Below are 18,111 nucleotides of genomic sequence, written 5' to 3' on the forward strand. Positions count from 1 at the left end.
GAATACAGCATTCAACCAACAATGATTTAACAAATGATAAGGGGGAGGGATGGGTTGGATGGTATGGGGGAAGGAAGTGTAAGTGAGATGTCTCGGGTTTGAGCAAATCTGTTTAGTACCTTATCAATAAATATAGTACATCCTGATTACAATTTAGAAATAAAATATCTTTTGAGTCTAGAATAATAAATATAGACATTATGTTAGCCAGCACCCAACCTTAAATTTTGATGAATTAAATTTCTGTAAAAGAATAGAGCACAAATTATATCAAGACTAACAATTTCTTATTAACAAAAGAAATTTCCGCTTACACCAAAAAAAAATTAACAAATGATAAAGTCTATGTTCAGTCTTTATATATCAATATCATAGCCTGGAAAGAAGAAACAGGGTAGAAGTGGATGTCACCTATCTTGACAATTGTGGCTGTGCATTAAACAATGAAAGGATAGGGAGTGAAGTAATTGCTGAATTCTCTGGTACACCGAGCCTCTTTCCTTCTTCCATTTCACTAACTTAAGCATCGGAGCTTATTCCGAGGGAGATAGCCCCGCCTTTTTCAGCTTTTCTTGACTAGACGAGTGAAGTAATCAAGGTAATACAAGTAGGTGCAAGATTTTGCCTCTACATAGCCCTTTTGTCCTACCCAAATTTGGATTGTAGAACTTTTCAACATTTTGTACATAAAGATTCTGCAATACAGCTTTGTCAAAGCTTGCAAAATTTATATTTTTAAAGTAGTAATTTGACTATGGAATTTGTGGACAATGATAAACTTCATGTCCTATTTCTTCCATACTTGAGCCCAAGCCACATGATCCCTCTTGTTAATGTTGCCAGGCTATTTGCTGCTCAGGGCGTTAAGGTAACTATTCTCTCCACCAAATACAACACTGTCCTGTTTCAATCCTCCATTGATCATGCCATCGAGTTAGGCCACGACATTACAATTAACAACTTGAAATTCCCATCAGCTGAAGTGGGACTACCAGAAGGAATCGAGTATTTCACCGCGGCAACTACAAAAGAAATGCTTTCAGAAACCAATGGAAGAACTAGTACAGCATCTTAATCCTCATTGTATTATCTCGGACAAGCACTTTTTTTGGACATGTGATTTAGCCGAGAAGCTGAACATACCAAGAATCATGATTGTTGGTACTAGACCAAAATAAATCATATAAGTCACAATAATTTCTCTAATAAAATTTAACAAATAAATTAACAAAAATTCATACCTTAATCTTGCATTAAAAATGCAAATACTTTGTACCATAAATATGTTCATTTGGCATAGGTTGAGGCGCGGACTAGGTCGCTCTCTTTAAGACGATTCGCGCCCCTACGGAGTATCCTCCGGTGTAGTAGGTCTCAGCACGTCGCCTCCAGGATACAACAGCCCAACCTTTTGCACACTGTAGTCTACTCCAATCTACACTATTGGAGCAAGACAGAAACCTCACACTAACACTGTTCTTTGCCCTATAAACACTTATAATAGTGGAGGAAAACTAGAAGGTAGTATATAGATAGCAAAGTATATATCTGGTTTGGTTGATAGATGCCTTATATATAGGCTAAGAAATTAGGAATGTTAAACTACCAACATTAATAGGAATTAACACTTTCATATTTCAGTTACAAATTGAAGAGTCTACATTCATTGTATAACGGTAAAAAATCACTAAATGAATTCATAAAACCTAATCATTTCATAAGTTATAAAAGCAAGACATAAAACCCATAAGTTACACATTTAAAAGTTTCAATTTGTAACTGAAAATTTATTTAAAGAATTTGTAATTTATTTTATTTGAATTCAAAATAAATATGTGATATTTTTTATTAAAATATCCAACAATCCCCCACTTATTTTAATAAAAAATATAATATTCAAAACTTAACACTTAATAGGGCAAAGATTAAAAATTCATGCATAATGAAGGTGACAATGCCTTTAAACCTTCACTTAGTGCTCAACAATTCCCGTGCTAGAGTCAAAGTGGACTTAACCTTTAAACGATGACTACTTGAGGGCACGTGATATCGTGTCACACATATGAACCTTTCAGTGTTCTCAAATAGGTTTCATAAGCCAGCACATTTATGGCCTTGTGCTTTATCCCGGTTTTCATGAGTGCTCTAGAGAACCAGCCCAAATTCTCATAGGAAGCGGCCCTACTTCCACACTCATATAGGTGAGTCTATCAAGGATGCTCCTATGACTTAGACATCCCACCCATAAGGGCTATAGAACTCATTAAGGGAATAAAAATCCCAACCTCGCTTATCGTCATAGGATCACAAATGCACTTACATCATAGGGATAGACAATATAATCAAAGTTGTGTATATTAATCAACCAAATCACTCTATGATTCGTTTGTCTCCAACCTAGTTCTTGGGATCTCCAGTCCCTAGGTGGTTGTATCCTCATAGGTGATTTTTAACATATATTAGACTTTTGTCTTATCCCCCTCGATGTGTATCATATCCTTGACTCAAGCTTGAGATTTATATATTCAACACAAATAAAAAAACAAAGATATGATATTCTCGAATTTTTTCAAATAATCTCTTAGTGGTCCAAATACATGGAACCAATCTTCGATGAGAAAATTTCTCATCCATATATTTTTGCCAAATAGTGTAGACGTATATTTACTCATAAGTAATTTTTTAATTTTTTCTATGGCCAGTAGTCTAGTGATGCACTAGAAGCCATTCTCAAAAATAAATCATATAAGTCACAATAATTTCTCTAATAAAATTTAACAAATAAATTAACAAAAATTCATACCTTAATCTTGCATTAAAAATGCAAATACTTTGTACCATAAATATGTTGATTTGGCATGGGTTGAGGCACGGACTAGGTCGCTCTCTTTAAGACGATTCGCGCCCCTACGGAGTATCTTCCGGTGTAGTAGGTCTCAACACGTCGCCTCCAGGATACAACAGCCCAGCCTTTTGTACACTGTAGTCTACTCCAATCTACACTATTGAAACAAGACAGAAACCTCACACTAACACTGTTCTTTGCCCTATCAACTCTTATAGTAGTGGAGGAAAAATAGAAGGTAGTATAGAGATAGCAAAGTATATATTTGATTTGGTTGATAGATGCCTTATATATAGGCTAATAAATTAGGAATATTAAAATACCAATATTAATAGGAATTAACACCTCATATTTCAGTTACAAATTGAAGAGTCTACATTCATAGTATAACGGTAAAAAATCACTAAATGAATTCATAAAACCTAATCATTTCATAAGTTACAAATGCAAGACATAAATCTCATAAGTTACATTTTTAATAGTGATCTTGTAACTGAAAATTCATTTCAAAATTTGTAACTCATTGCATTTGAATTCAAAATAAATATGTGATATTTTTTATTTAAAGAATTTGTAATTTATTTTATTTGAATTCAAAATAAATATGTGATATTTTTTATTAAAATATCCAACAATCCCCCACTTATTTTAATAAAAAATATAATATTCAAAACTTAACACTTAATAGGGCAAAGATTAAAAATTCATGCATAATGAAGGTGGCAATGCCTTTAAACCTTCACTTAGTGCTCAACAATTCCCGTGCTAGAGTTAAAGTGGACTTAGCCTTTAAACGATGACTACTTGAGGGCACGTGATATCGTGTCACACACATGAACCTTTCAGTGTTCTCAAATAGGTTTCATAAGCCAGCACATTTATGGCCTTGTGCTTTATCCCGGTTTTCATGAGTGCTCTAGAGAACCAGCCCAAATTCTCATAGGAAGCGGCCCTACTTCCACACTCATATAGGTGAGTCTATCAAGGATGCTCCTATGACTTAGACATCCCACCCATAAGGGCTATAGAACTCATTAAGGGAATAAAAATCCCAACCTCGCTTATCGCCATAGGATCACAAATGCACTTACATCATAGGGATAGACAATATAATCAAAGTAGTGCATATTAATCAACCAAATCACTCTATGATTCGTTTGTCTCTAACCTAGTTCTTGGGATCTCCAGTCCCTAGGTGGTTGTATCCTCATAGGTGATTTTTAACATATATGAGACTTTTGTCTTATCCCCCTCGATGTGTATCATATCCTTGACTCAAGCTTGAGATTTATATATTCAACACAAATAAAATAACAAAGATATGATATTCTCGAATTTTTTCAAATAATCTCTTAGTGGTCCAAATACATGGAACCAATCTTCGATGAGAAAATTTCTCATCCATATATTTTTGCCAAATAGTGTAGGCGTATATTTACTCATAAGTAATTTTTAAATTTTTTCTATGGCCAGTAGTCTAGTGATGCACTAGAAGCCATTCTCAAAAAACTCCATGGGTATTTTTGCTTTTGCAAAAATATCAAAAATATTTCAAGTACCTTCACATCAGGTCATACTTGTCAGTGAATGCTAGTCTGCACAACTCCAAATAAAGTTAGAATAGATTCAAAAAACAATAATTATGTTATACTCATAACTTGAGCAAATAGAATGGGCATATATTTGCTCACATCAAGCAAAGCCACATTAATTTCCATCATTTTTGTAATCTTCTCAGTGGCTAGTAATCTAGTAACCCGCCACTCTCATAGTCCTCAATGAATTTTCTTTTGCAAGAAAACTTCATAAGTAATTCAAATCTATCCAAATCATGCCTCACTTTTTAATCTGCACAACTCAAATTAGAGATTAAGAAAATTCAAAAAATATAATAGTCAATGCACTATTATGTTTTAATTTCAAATTTCAACTTGCAAGTAATGCAAGCCTTATAATGAAAAATCTCAAGAGTTTCAAATTCATAGCTACCAGCTTAGTCAACATCCACTGTTTGCATTTCCATCCAAGCATAGTCTTACTATAGTCATGCTTGGCAAGGAAATTAAGTATTCCAGTTTGCATTAAATACAAAGACAACCACATAGCAAACAACATGAAATAATTTAATATAAATCCAAAAGTTGTTGGTTGCCTGCAAATTGATGGCCTTTGACTCGAATACATATTGTTCAATGTACAACATCACATTTTCAACTGAAAAGTTCATATTCACAATTTTAACAAAATACAAGTTAAGAGAATAGAGTTGTTGAGAATTATATGGCTAATAACTTTATATTTCACAACTTCAAGCCACTAAAGCTATTATCCATGTATATAATTTTTCCTTGGTGATAGTGTAATCTTTTCTTCATGTATAATCAGTATCGTTTATTGCTTGTGAAAATGCAAACCTCAAGCTTGACTAAGATCATATGAATTCAAGATAAAAATTAGAGAATTTTAAACCCCCACTATTTAAATATAACCTGAACCCTCATAATTGCAGTTTTTTTTTTATGCACCATGATACCACTATTCTTAAGATAATAACTGGCCACGTTATACATGCATTTCATGGAGTATATATCTTTATCACCAAATTAATCATTTATATGTCAATGCCAAAATTTTCAATCGAAATAAATCCGTTAATAAAAGAGACATTGAAAGTTCACTATGTAACATGACAAGCTTATGTGAAAATAGTTGCTTCATACAACATATATTAAAAACTCAAAAATGGCAAAAAATTATTGTATTCGGTCTACTAATATTGAAAGATATCATGCAAGTATCATGTTTCCCTTGAACAAACAAATACATGATATTTTGTTAATAATAGACAACTTGGATTCAAAGATATATATTGCGAATTATTTATAAGTGCTTACACAATATTGATACCAGACTCTAAAGCATATATAACCAATGAATATTATCCTTTCTAATCTCAGTCTATAATTATGCCCATTCACATGAAATATCTTGTTTATTAAAGTTTGTCCGGATTATGTTATACACCATGTAAGATTCTCATCGTCAGAATTATGTTAGTTTTATGATTAGCTTATTTAGAAGCAAAACATGCAATGATAACCTTATCTTATGTGAAGAGGCTAATCGTCTTAAAATTGTTGGTACTAGACCAAAATAAATCATATAAGTCACAATAATTTCTCTAATACAATTTAACAAATAAATTAACAAAAATTCATACCTTAATCTTGCATTAAAAATGCAAATACTTTGTACCATAAATATGTTGATTTGGCATGGGTTGAGGCGCGGACTAGGTCGCTCTCTTTAAGACGATTCGCGCCCCTACAGAGTATCCTCCGGTATAGTAGGTCTCAGCACGTCGCCTCCAGGATACAACAGTCCAGCCTTTTGCACACTGTAGTCTACTCCAATCTACACTATTGGAGCAAGACAGAAACCTCACACTAACACTGTTCTTTGCCCTATAAACACTTATAATAGTGGAGGAAAACTAGAAGGTAGTATATAGATAGCAAAGTATATATCTGGTTTGGTTGATAGATGCCTTATATATAGGCTAAGAAATTAGGAATGTTAAACTACCAACATTAATAGGAATTAACACTTTCATATTTCAGTTACAAATTGAAGAGTCTATATTCATTGTATAACGGTAAAAAATCACTAAATGAATTCATAAAACCTAATCATTTCATAAGTTATAAAAGCAAGACATCAAACCCATAAGTTACACATTTAAAAGTTTCAATTTGTAACTGAAAATTTATTTAAAGAATTTGTAATTTATTTTATTTGAATTCAAAATAAATATGTGATATTTTTTATTAAAATATCCAACAATGATCTATCCAGAAAGCTTCATTTCTCATTGTTTGCGCCATAACCTTTGGCAATATGAGCCTCATAAGTCAGTCAGCTCAGATTCTGAGAGTTTCTTGATCCCTGGTTTACCAAACAAGATTGAAATGAAGAAGTCCCAATTGGAGGATCACATGAAGGAAACAACACCGTACTTTGAAATGATAGTAAAACCAATCAAAGAATCAGAGCTTAGGAGCTTCGGCTTGCTTTTTGACACTTTTTATGAGTTGGATTCTCAATATGGTGATTACTTTGAAAAGGTAAGAGGGATAAAGTTTTGGACCATTGGACCTCTTTTCTACTTCTCCAACAAGGAGAAAACTGACACTACTGCCGATGGGAAGGATAGTTGCTTAAACTGGCTTGACACTCAGGGGGCCAACCAAGTCCTCTACGTTTCTTTTGGAAGTGTTGTAAGATTCTCAACCTCCCAACTCAAGGAAATTGCATTAGCTCTTGAGACTTCGAACCAACCGTTCATTTGGGTTGTCAGGAAGAGAGATAATGACCAAGATAATCAACAAGAGACTGAAGAGAGCTGGCTGCCAGATGGTTTTGAAGAAAGAATAACTGAAGGAAACACAGGTCTGATCATTAGAGGTTGGGCTCCGCAGTTAAAGATCTTGAACCATCCGGCAGTTGGAGGGTTTATGACTCACTGTGGTTGGAATTCGACGATGGAAGCTATGACTGCTGGGGTGCCATTGATTACTTGGTGACAGGTGTCGAACCTGTGCAATAATAATTACCTACTCAAGAAAAATACAGAATTTGTATATAGCGGTGAGCAGGGTCGAATCCACAGGGACTGGGGATAACTTATTTCTTTTAGAGTCCAAAGTATGGGGGAGGTTTTTGGAGAATATAAAATGACTAATTAACTAACTAATAAAACAATTAATAGAAATTAATCAATAACCAATATGACTCTAGCCAAAGGTACAACTTTTCAGACACGGTCCATGCAATTGATCATCGACGCAAAGATAATTCAATTACTCATTAATAGATTGGTTATAGTTGCCATACACGCGATGAACAACAAGCCTTTCCTTAATTTCTCGATAGTTAAGGTACGACCGTTAACTATTTCTCTAACCAAGAAATAACCCTAGGTACGACCATAATATTTAATTACTTGACTTCATTAATAATTAGAAAAGCCCAACCCTAACCAACAAACACGCTACGAGGGTTTGTTTAAGTTAGATCATACGTTTCCCTAACATGAAACCAATCACGCTAGTCGCCACTGGTATTAATCGATAGAACAATTACGGATTCCATCAATTAATATGACAGTAGATTATTAGGTTAATTCGAATATCGGGCCCTTGACATTCAAATAACAAAACAATCTTAAACAATTAAATCAAGAAACGTACAAATACCAATAAATAAAAGAAATAAATAAAATAATTAGATCTCACAGATGTTCGGAACCGAGTTCTCAAATTGACCTTCGACTAGATGAGAAACTTAGCCACGCCTCATGAGAAAATCTCCACGTAATTTAATTGAGGTCCAGGCCATCAAAGGAACCAAGAAAGAATAAAACTAAACTATGCTAAAAACTAAGCTAAAACTATTAATCCCCCAAAACCTCCTGTACGTTTGTCTTCTTAAAGCCAAAAGAAATGACTCAAGTTATCTAGTGGTCCCCACGGATTAGAAGTCAAGGAGCAAAAGAATTGGAGCCCTGCCAAATTGCTTGTTTCCTATTGCCAGTAGAGCTCTAATCTCCTAATCAGCAAGCAAATGCAGTCCGTCTCTTCCTCTCCTTGTGGGCTAGGTCGATGGAGCCTTCTTGAAGTCTCCCACTTATGGAGCAAGTCCCTACTTTTTTGTAGTTTCTTGCTCCAATCCCTGGAATTAAGTCCAAATACCAAATATAAGTAAATATTACTAATTAAAACAATATTTGGCAAGGATAAAAGGAAAATTAATAATAAAATAACCAACAATTAACATTCTATCAATTCCCCCCACACCTGAATCATGCTTGCCCTCAAGCATGGGAACAGCAATTGAACACCAAAATTTGACAATGGTTGTTGCTCCAACTACCGTATTGCCAAGATATCCAGAAAAATATATATCAAACATCACAAGTTAAGATCCAAGAAAAATCACCTCGGTTAGCCTCTTAACCACCAACTCCTCCAATTTAAAGCAAACTAATCTAAGAGAAAGGAATGGTTGCTTACCTTTATCAGCAAATGGTCCAACTATTAATCAAAATCTCGACATTACGATCACAAACCGGCAAGCTGATTTATTCACATACTAACACAATCTTTATTTTATTTTTTTTTTCTTTTGTTTTTTTTTTGTTTTTTTTGTTTTTTTGAGTAACAAAAGACTTAGTCTATAGCTCTTAGAGTTTTTTGACGCGAATTTCAACATTTGCCAGATGGAGGAGCCCGGTTACTCAGTTCTAATTGCTACGGGACCACGCACTCATAGCAACTATTACCTTTTGACGCGAAAATCAACACTTTAGGTGAAGATCCCCGGTTACTCAGTAATAACTACTAGCGGAGTACAGTCAACTCTTATTTACAATCATATAGCACGATATCTAAAAGCAACACAAGAATAACAGCAGCCAGCCTCAAATTTTCAGACATGGAGAACTAAAATTAATAACCGGACCAATTCACGTGAAAAATGCCAACAATCATTCCCTATGCCTAGAAAAATTAACCAAAAATTGGAAAAATTAAGCAATTATTGATATTCACCAAAGAGATGTTCCTGAACTCAACCACATCAACTTGATACCTTTTTACTAATAAAATTTGGCAATAGCAGAATTAGAGGCAACAATCCAACATCAAAACTTGGTATTCAAATAAGAACTGACCACTCAGAAAAAGAAAAGAAAATAAGCGAAAAAGAGAGATAAATATCAAATTAAAACAAAGGAAAAACACCTAAAAACCGAAAACTGGAAATACTAGCACCCAAACTGATCCCCCCCACACCTAATTCACACATTGCCCTCAATGTGATAAACTAACAGCAAAAGGAAGGGGAAGGATAACGGTACTTCCCTGAAGTTGTCAAAACAGGAGTGGGTCAGGCGGAGTGCTGCCAAATTCTGCGCCATGTTATGCAACTTGCATTCGGAGTTGGACCCAGTTGTTAGCCCCTGGGTGGTCCCCTGCTTAGCCAAATGCAATAACAATGCATCCCAAAACCGCAACAAGTGCTCCAATGAATTTAGCAATTGAAATGAAAAGGACAAAATACTCCCACACAAGGCAAATGGAGGCAACCTACTTCAATAAGCAACGGAAATGGCACAGGAGCCGTCCAATGCACCAATTAAATGCAATACACCCCAACCAAAGGCAGCTCAATAGACTCCAGACAGAAAGTACCAAATGATACTCAATTGACACAAAAAACAATCCCAACAAAGCAGCAAGATCGAAGGATACTCAGTCACAGATGCTCAATCATATCGAAATAAGAAATTGTAAACAAATTAGCCCAACCAGTACCACTGGTGCATGTACAGGAAAGAAGGGAACCACATGGCCAACCCAATTAATAAAATGCACACCTGAGGCACCCCAAAGGCTAGAAAAGTACCCTAACAACACAGCAAATTGAATGAATATGCACTGAGTCTCTAATTCAGTCAAAATAAGATCAAGGGGCACGATACCGAAACTAACAAAGCAGAACTCAAGTGATACCAACAGGGACCCCAACAAAGCAATGAATTCAACCAATTGGAGCAAGTAAAACTCAACAAATGTCACCAATTGGACAGTCAAATACCCAAGTCAAACGCTCAAAATAGCACTTGGGCCAAGGAACCAGCAATTCCAGCAACAACCGAATAGAAATTAAGAAAGTTTAAGAAATCTAAGCAATGCCGCAACCAGTACCACTGGTGCACAGACAGGAAAGAATTAAATTCAACGGCAGCAACTCAACCACAAGAACTGAAACTTTAAAATAAGCAAGTATGCTCAAATAGAAGCCACAACGATAGGCAAAAGATCTCAACCAGTACCACTGGTGAGTCACAGGGAAAAATTAATCAAACAGCCAACAATGCAATGAATAGCAGAAAATATCCCCACTATGGCAGCAATTCAACCCAATTCTGTCCAAAATTTACCCTAGAAAATGCCCAAATCAACACCTTTTTTTATCCGTCAAGAAATCCATACACAAATTTCAGAAATTTAAGCTAATTGGAGAAGGAATTACAATACCTCCACCTGTCAATTTCTGACAGGTGGTGACGGCGTGGCTGGAAAGAAAGGCTCGCGAGGGAGGAGGAGCTGTTGGCGCGCGAGGTTGCTGGCTGCGGGGTGCGCGGGTTGAGGTGACGTCCTGGTCTGCTGTCGCACGCGGACAGCAGTGGAGGGAGCTGCGCGCGGAGCTTGGCGAGCTCGTGAGGCGGTGGCTGAGGTGGGAGCGAGCTGGTGCAGGCTGCTGCGCGCTGGTGGTAGCGGCAGGCGGCGCGCGAGAAAACTCCTGGGGCTGGGGCTGCGGCGGAGGAGCGGCGTCCTGGAGTGAGCTCGTGCGACTGCAGAGGTGGAGAAGGGAGGAGATGATGGAGAAAGAGAGGGTGGCGGTGGCGTGCTCTGGTAGTGGGCGGCGCAGGGTGGAGCTGGTGGCGTGCGGCTGTCGCGGCGGGAAGAGAGAGGCACGGCGAGTTGGAGGTGAGCGAGGGAGGCGGTGACGCGCGATGGAGGTGCGTCGGCCGAAGAAGAAAAGAAGGAAAAAGAAAAAACCAGGCTGCGGGGAAGAAGAAGAAGAAGAAAAGGGAAAGAAAGGAAAGAAAGAAAAGAAAAAGAAAGAAAGAAAAAACGAAGAAAGAAAGAAAGAAAAAGAAAAGAGAAAAAAAATAGTTTTTTTTTTGGGTTTTTTTTTCAATGTTTTTTTCCAAAAATTTTTTCCCGAATTTTAATTTTTGATTTTTTTTTTCAATGTGAATTTAAAAAAAAAAATTTAATTCATTTTTGGGTCGTCAAACACCGCGTGGGCACGCCAAGATTGGTAAACGTCCACTGATCTCAGGAGACACAAACACCGCGTGGGCACGCCAAGATTGGACTTCCTGCCACAGTAGAGAAAAATATGAAGACCATTACTACTCAACTGAGAAACAAAAAATGAAAGAAATGAACAACAAAAAATAATAAAATCAATATTTGGGTTGCCTCCCAAAAAGCGCCCTTCTTTAATGTTTTTGGCTAGACATTGCCATATTTATTCACGGAGGATAAAATCTTGTGCCTCGTTTCAGTGCTTCATCCTCTATATAGTCCTGATAGCCCTTGTAAATAGAGTAATCCTTCAGCACACGAGCTACGATCTTCCGTGAACTAGTAGATGGCGTCAAACCGATCAACATTAATCTAAATTCTTCACTCACTCCTCCACCACACGCATTTATTGGTTCAAGATATTTCGCCATCTCCACTCTTAACTCATTCCTGCCATGAGACTCAAGAACTTCCGGTATAACAAAATCAATCTCATTAACAGAAATCATAGAGTAAGAGTTAAGAAAATGCGGGTTAGGGAGTGGAGGTGGTGTCACCACATTTGATGATTCTTCACTGGATTCTTTCACTTGAATGGGTTGTGGTTGGGGTTCCATTTCTTCCTTTTTGGCTTCTTTTTCAACTGCATCTGTAGATTTCTCATTTTGACACTCTTGCATCTCCTCATTGTGACGGCCCCACTTCCCCCTAGGGCGTACCCCAGGGTTCAGCGGGTCGCCTGCCCAGCTCTCGCCAGGACTCACTCACTATGGAACTCGAATCATGTATATACATCCATAGACAATAGATGCTCAAGTAAAAGATAAGAAACTTCTACACACCAGAAGTCTTCAAAGTTTTTTTCCATTCAAGTACAAACATCGAATATACAAGGGTTCTCATTCCTCATACAACCAGCCCGTGCCAAGCACTAGGGCGAGAACCATTACAAGGCCAAAGAACTAGATCAACTAGACTATACAGAACGCTCGTCTTTGCTCGCCTTCCCCTGCTAAGGAAAACAATTGACGTGGTATGAGCTAAAAAGCCCAGTGAGGTTCTATATATATAAACAAGTAATTAAACGAGGAACATTAGTCATGTAATAACATTTAATCCAGAAAACATGTCCAATATAAAGCAATGATAATACATTCATTAAAAGGATACAGGCTCACGAGGAGCTATTTGTTTGTTCGTTCGTTCCCTTGACATTTCCCCTTATTCCTCCAATGATTTAAAAATTTCCTTTTTGAGAAGCAAAACCCTCGTGCCTGCTTTTGTTCATTCATCCCTTTCCGGACGTTGGCCGGACTCCACCCATCCGGACGTTGCCGGACTACAAGGTAATACTCGAGTATACCAAATTCACCCAGATCACCATATCGCCCGACCGAGTCCGCTTCTGGCTCGAGTCGATCGGTAACAAGAGCAAGGGCCCAGTTCAGCCAAAAGGCTTACATTCATGCGCAACTAGTATTTCAACATTTAATCACCGAAAATTTCATATTTATTTAGGTCGAGTGCGATAAAGTATACACTCACCTAGCAAAAGTTCATTTTAAAAATCATAGAAAACAAGTAACATTTAATCAAATAGTCACAAATAATCACATAGATCCAACAATCCACATAGTCATAGAAACAAAACGTATATAGAACACTCACCTATTTACGCACAATAACGTGCAAAATATCCTTCCGGATATTACCCTTAGTCACCAATGAAACCTATGGTTGAACAAGAGAGCATATTACAGTTTATCGAGCAAAACATTTAAGGGAAACAAAGAAACCCGACTAATTAGGAATGAAACGTGTAAAGATCACTTTCAAGTAAGAAGAGGGTTGTTTGAACCCAAGGATGAAAAATCATGTTTTAAAATGGAAAACCGGTCATGGTATTGGCTAAACAAAAGTATACAAGTTCAAATAGAAACCTAGCCCTCGAGCGAAAATTTGGGCAGCACGCCCTTTGTGTTTACCAAATTTTCCAGCCATTTCGGCTTCATTATTTTTCCTCAACCACAACCCAACATCACACATAAGCAATTCAAGTCAAGAGCCGTTCCATAGGCTCACAATATCATAAGAATAAGAAATACAGTAATAACAAGTGCAGAAATTCAATTTAGCAAAAGACAGATTTGACGTATGAAAGCGGAAATAACTTATCCGAGGCTACGCTTATCGGATTAAGACGCAACCTATGCCGTTTCGAAGCTAAGACTCAGGGCTACAATGTTCATGAAGGTCACTTAGTCCAGTTTCTAATGTAACTTGGTCAAATGCTCGAATTACTAAACCAGAAACCAATTCGTCGGCTGTTTAAACGCAGAACACTGTAATGGACATATCTTAGAGTACACAAGTCCGAATCAGGTGTTCTTAGAGGCATTTGAAAACTAATTCAGAATACTACAACTTTCATGTTTTGGCAAAACACTAAATCAGAATGAATCCTAGTCAAAAAACGGGATAAACTGGACTTAACTGATCACACGGACTGCTTAGGAAATACTTAAAACAGTAAGGGTATTTTGGACTTTTCACATGGTACCAAGCTCGGATTGAGCTGAAATTTTACAGGTAACTAGAAAACATCATTCTCTATAACTTTCATGTTTTGGGTAAGAACTGATTCGGCCTCTAACATAGAGTACTAAAACCGGGCAGAAAGAGAAGAAATGAAAACCCAAATCTGGAAATTCATGCATTCAAGTGTTAATCCTCCATAAAATCACATCTTTAACCAAAAATTAAATGAACAAGGACCAAGATCAGACTTTATACCTCAAAAGCAAGGCTTGAATGAGTGATACTCCACCTCCTTTGAAAAATTTTTAGTTCCACAAGCTTCCTAACTCACAACCCACACTTTAATCGGTTTAGAATTCGATTCTAGCACTTGGTTGGTGTAACTCAAGAAGAAAATTGTTTTCACTTGCTCTCCCTTTCTCTCTCTCTTTGGTCGGCCATGAAGAAGAAGAAATGAGGAAGATTAAGCTTAGTTTGTCTTATAAGAAGGTTGGAAAGATAAGAATTAATTCTAGCCACAAGTTTGGCTAACACTTGGCTTACTTACAACCACAAAATTTTCTCTTTCATCCCTTGCACTTGGGCCACAAATTTCGGCCAATAGGAGAGCCAAGAGGGGGAAGATATTTTGCTTCACTAGTGTTAAACTTGTATGGCAAGAAAGTGGTGGTCAAGTGATGGTTCAATTGGTAATACACGGTACACGTCGGTGTGACGCGTTTTCTCTTAAATCGCACGTACTAGGGTTTTTACTCCCTATTCCCTAACTTTTTATCATTGCTTCTAATCACATATTATTTCTCACCTAAAAGTCACTCTTAAGCACCAAATTTGATCCCTACTCGGTACCGGATAATTATACTGCGGTTACACGAAAAATCCAATTTCACCTTGAATTGAAAACGAATAGGAAAACCCTAATTTCCTATGGTTATTGGTACTTTTCTAGGGTGATTGAACCATGGATAACATGAAATAATAGTTACCAAATAATTTTCAAATAAAAGGGAATTTTTGAGAAAAATACAAGAAATTTGCGAGTCCTCACACTCATCACTAGTCAAGCAAATTGCACTCTCGTTTTCTTCTAGATCAACAATGGTTTTCGAGGGTAATTCTTCCATTTGAGAAGCCAATCGATTTATTCTGGACGTCAATAGATATAGTTGATCTGTCAGATTACTCATTGCATCCTTCATCATCTCATTCCTCATTTGTGTCTCCTGTTGGAATTGGTATGTATTAGTAGCTATTGATTCAACTATTTCTTCAAGAGATATACCTGACATAAATGACGATTCTTGAGACTCATACTGCTGAAAATTCATTGGCCCTGTTGTATAATTATAATTGGAGTTATCCCACCATCCTTGATCATACCCGTTTGGATTAGGGTTATACCACGTTTGAGACCAGGGTAAAAAATCTCCATAATTATTGAGTGGGACACTCAGATTATCTTGATATTCGGGGCACATACCGGTTGAATGATCCCTGGCGTAACAAATTTTACAGGTTGCAGCAGCCATTCTTTCTCTAATAGAGTTTAGTGCCTCTGAATATGCAAACTTAGCAAAAAAAACTAGTTTCATCGCCTTCTCCGGAAACAAAATCCATTATATCACCAAAATACGGAGTGTTAGAAGCTATAAGCTATATAAAAAAAATAAGAGAAAAATAAATTAAAAATGAAAATAAAATGAACTCAAAAAGAAACAAATTAAACAGGCACCAGTCCCCGGCAACGGCGCCAAAAATTGACAGGTGTCGAACCTGTGCAATAATAATTACCTACTCAAGAAAAATACAGATTTTGTATATAGCGGTGAGTAGGGTCGAATCCACAGGGACTGGGGATAACTTATTTCTTTTAGAGTCCAAAGTATGGGGGAGGTTTTTGGAGAATATAAAATGACTAATTAACTAACTAATAAAACAATTAATAGAAATTAATCAATAACCAATATGACTCTAGCCAAAGGTACAACTTTTCAGACACGGTCCATGCAACTGATCATCGACGCAAAGATAATTCAATTACTCATTAATAGATTGGTTATAGTTGCCATACACGCGATGAACAACAAGTCTTTCCTTAATTTCTCGATAGTTAAGGTACGACCGTTAACTATTTCTCTAACCAAGAAATAATCCTAGGTACGACCATAGGATTTAATTACTTGACTGCATTAATAATTAGAAAAGCCCAACCCTAACCAACAAACATGCTACGAGGGTTTATTTAAATTAGATCATACGTTTCCCTAATATGAAACCAATCACGCTAGTCGCCACTGGTATTAATCGATAGAACAATTACGGATTCAATCAATTAATATGACAGTAGATTATTAGGTTAATTCGAATATCGGGCCCTTGACATTCAAATAACAAAATAATCTTAAACAATTAAATCAAGAAACGTACAAATACCAATAAATAAAAGAAATAAATAAAATAATTAGATCTCACAGATGTTCGGAACCGAGTCCTCAAATTGACCTTCGACTAGATGAGAAACTTAACCACGCCTCATGAGAAAATCTCCACATAATTTAATTGAGGTCCAGGCCATCAAAGGAACCAAGAAAGAATAAAACTAAACTATGCTAAAAACTAAGCTAAAACTATTGATCCCCCAAAACCTCCTGTACGTTTGTCTTCTTAAAGCCAAAAGAAATGACTCAAGTTATCTAGTGGTCCCCACGGATTAGAAGTCAAGGAGCAAAAGAATTGGAGCCCTGCCGAATTGCTTGTTTCCTATTGCCAGCAGAGCTCTAATCTCCTAATCAGCAAGCAAATGCAGTCCGTCTCTTCCTCTCCTTGAGGGCCAGGTCGATGGAGCCTTCTTGAAGTCTCCCACTTATGGAGCAAGTCCCTACTTTTTTGTAGTTTCTTGCTCCAATCCCTGGAACTAAGTCCAAATACCAAATATAAGTAAATATTACTAATTAAAACAATATTTGGCAAGGATAAAAGGGAAATTAATAATAAAATAACCAACAATTAACACCCTATCACTTGGCCAGTGTTTTCTGAGCAGTTTTACAATGAAAAACTTGTTCAGGTTTTGAAAGTTGGAGTCAGTGTTGGGGCAGATCATTGGAACTTATCTCCAATTAATGAGGGTCCTGTAGTGGAAAGCAAACAGATAGAGAAAGCAATAAGCCTATTGATGAGCAACTCTGAAGAAAGCCAGGAAATCAGAAAGAGGGCAAAGAAGATGGTAGCATTGGCAAAGGGGGCTGTGGAAGAAAGTGGATCATCCTATCAAAATCTGCTTGATTTAATTGGTGCATTAAATTAAAGAATGTGCTTTTGGTGTCAAGAGTTAGTTGTCGAAGGAGTACCACTACTATGATCGCAAAATGAAATGTTTTGAGATTGGAAAATGTCTCTAGATACTTTTTCTAAATTTGTTCAGTTTATTGTCTAAGGATGAAGGGATGCTGCAATGATAATAAAGAGAGTTGAATCCGGACACATTGCTCGTTTGGTTTTATGTTTCATGCCAATCTAAAAATGGCTGTGATTCTTCATCTATAATACAAGACAAACTTCATGCACTTTTATTTCTCATTCTAACCTAATTTAAAATAATATGACTCGGCTGGTGGAGGAATTAAGAAGGAAAATAAGGAAAGATAGAGAAAAGAGGTGGTCAAATGGTTTTGAAAAAACATAGGTACTGACTAAAGACTAAAGAGTAGCAACTAGCAAGGGTCTTCCAAGGGGGAAGGAATTGATATGGATATGGCAACAGATGTACTTTAGAGGAAGGAATGGAAGTTGATTAGCGATACTCCTACATTTTTTCTTAGCAGTAGCCAGATTGATATATGTTTTCAG

General features: G+C 36.7%; 1 pseudogene; it reads left to right on the plus strand.

Annotated features, from left to right (window-relative positions):
- The first annotated feature begins 754 nt into the window (after positions 1–754).
- On the plus strand, positions 755–17,569 carry LOC113690597 (nuatigenin 3-beta-glucosyltransferase-like; annotated as a pseudogene).
- The last annotated feature ends 542 nt before the right edge of the window (positions 17,570–18,111 follow it).

Source organism: Coffea arabica, chromosome 1e (genome assembly GCF_036785885.1).
Source record: "Coffea arabica cultivar ET-39 chromosome 1e, Coffea Arabica ET-39 HiFi, whole genome shotgun sequence".
Classification (NCBI taxonomy): Eukaryota; Viridiplantae; Streptophyta; class Magnoliopsida; order Gentianales; family Rubiaceae; genus Coffea; species Coffea arabica.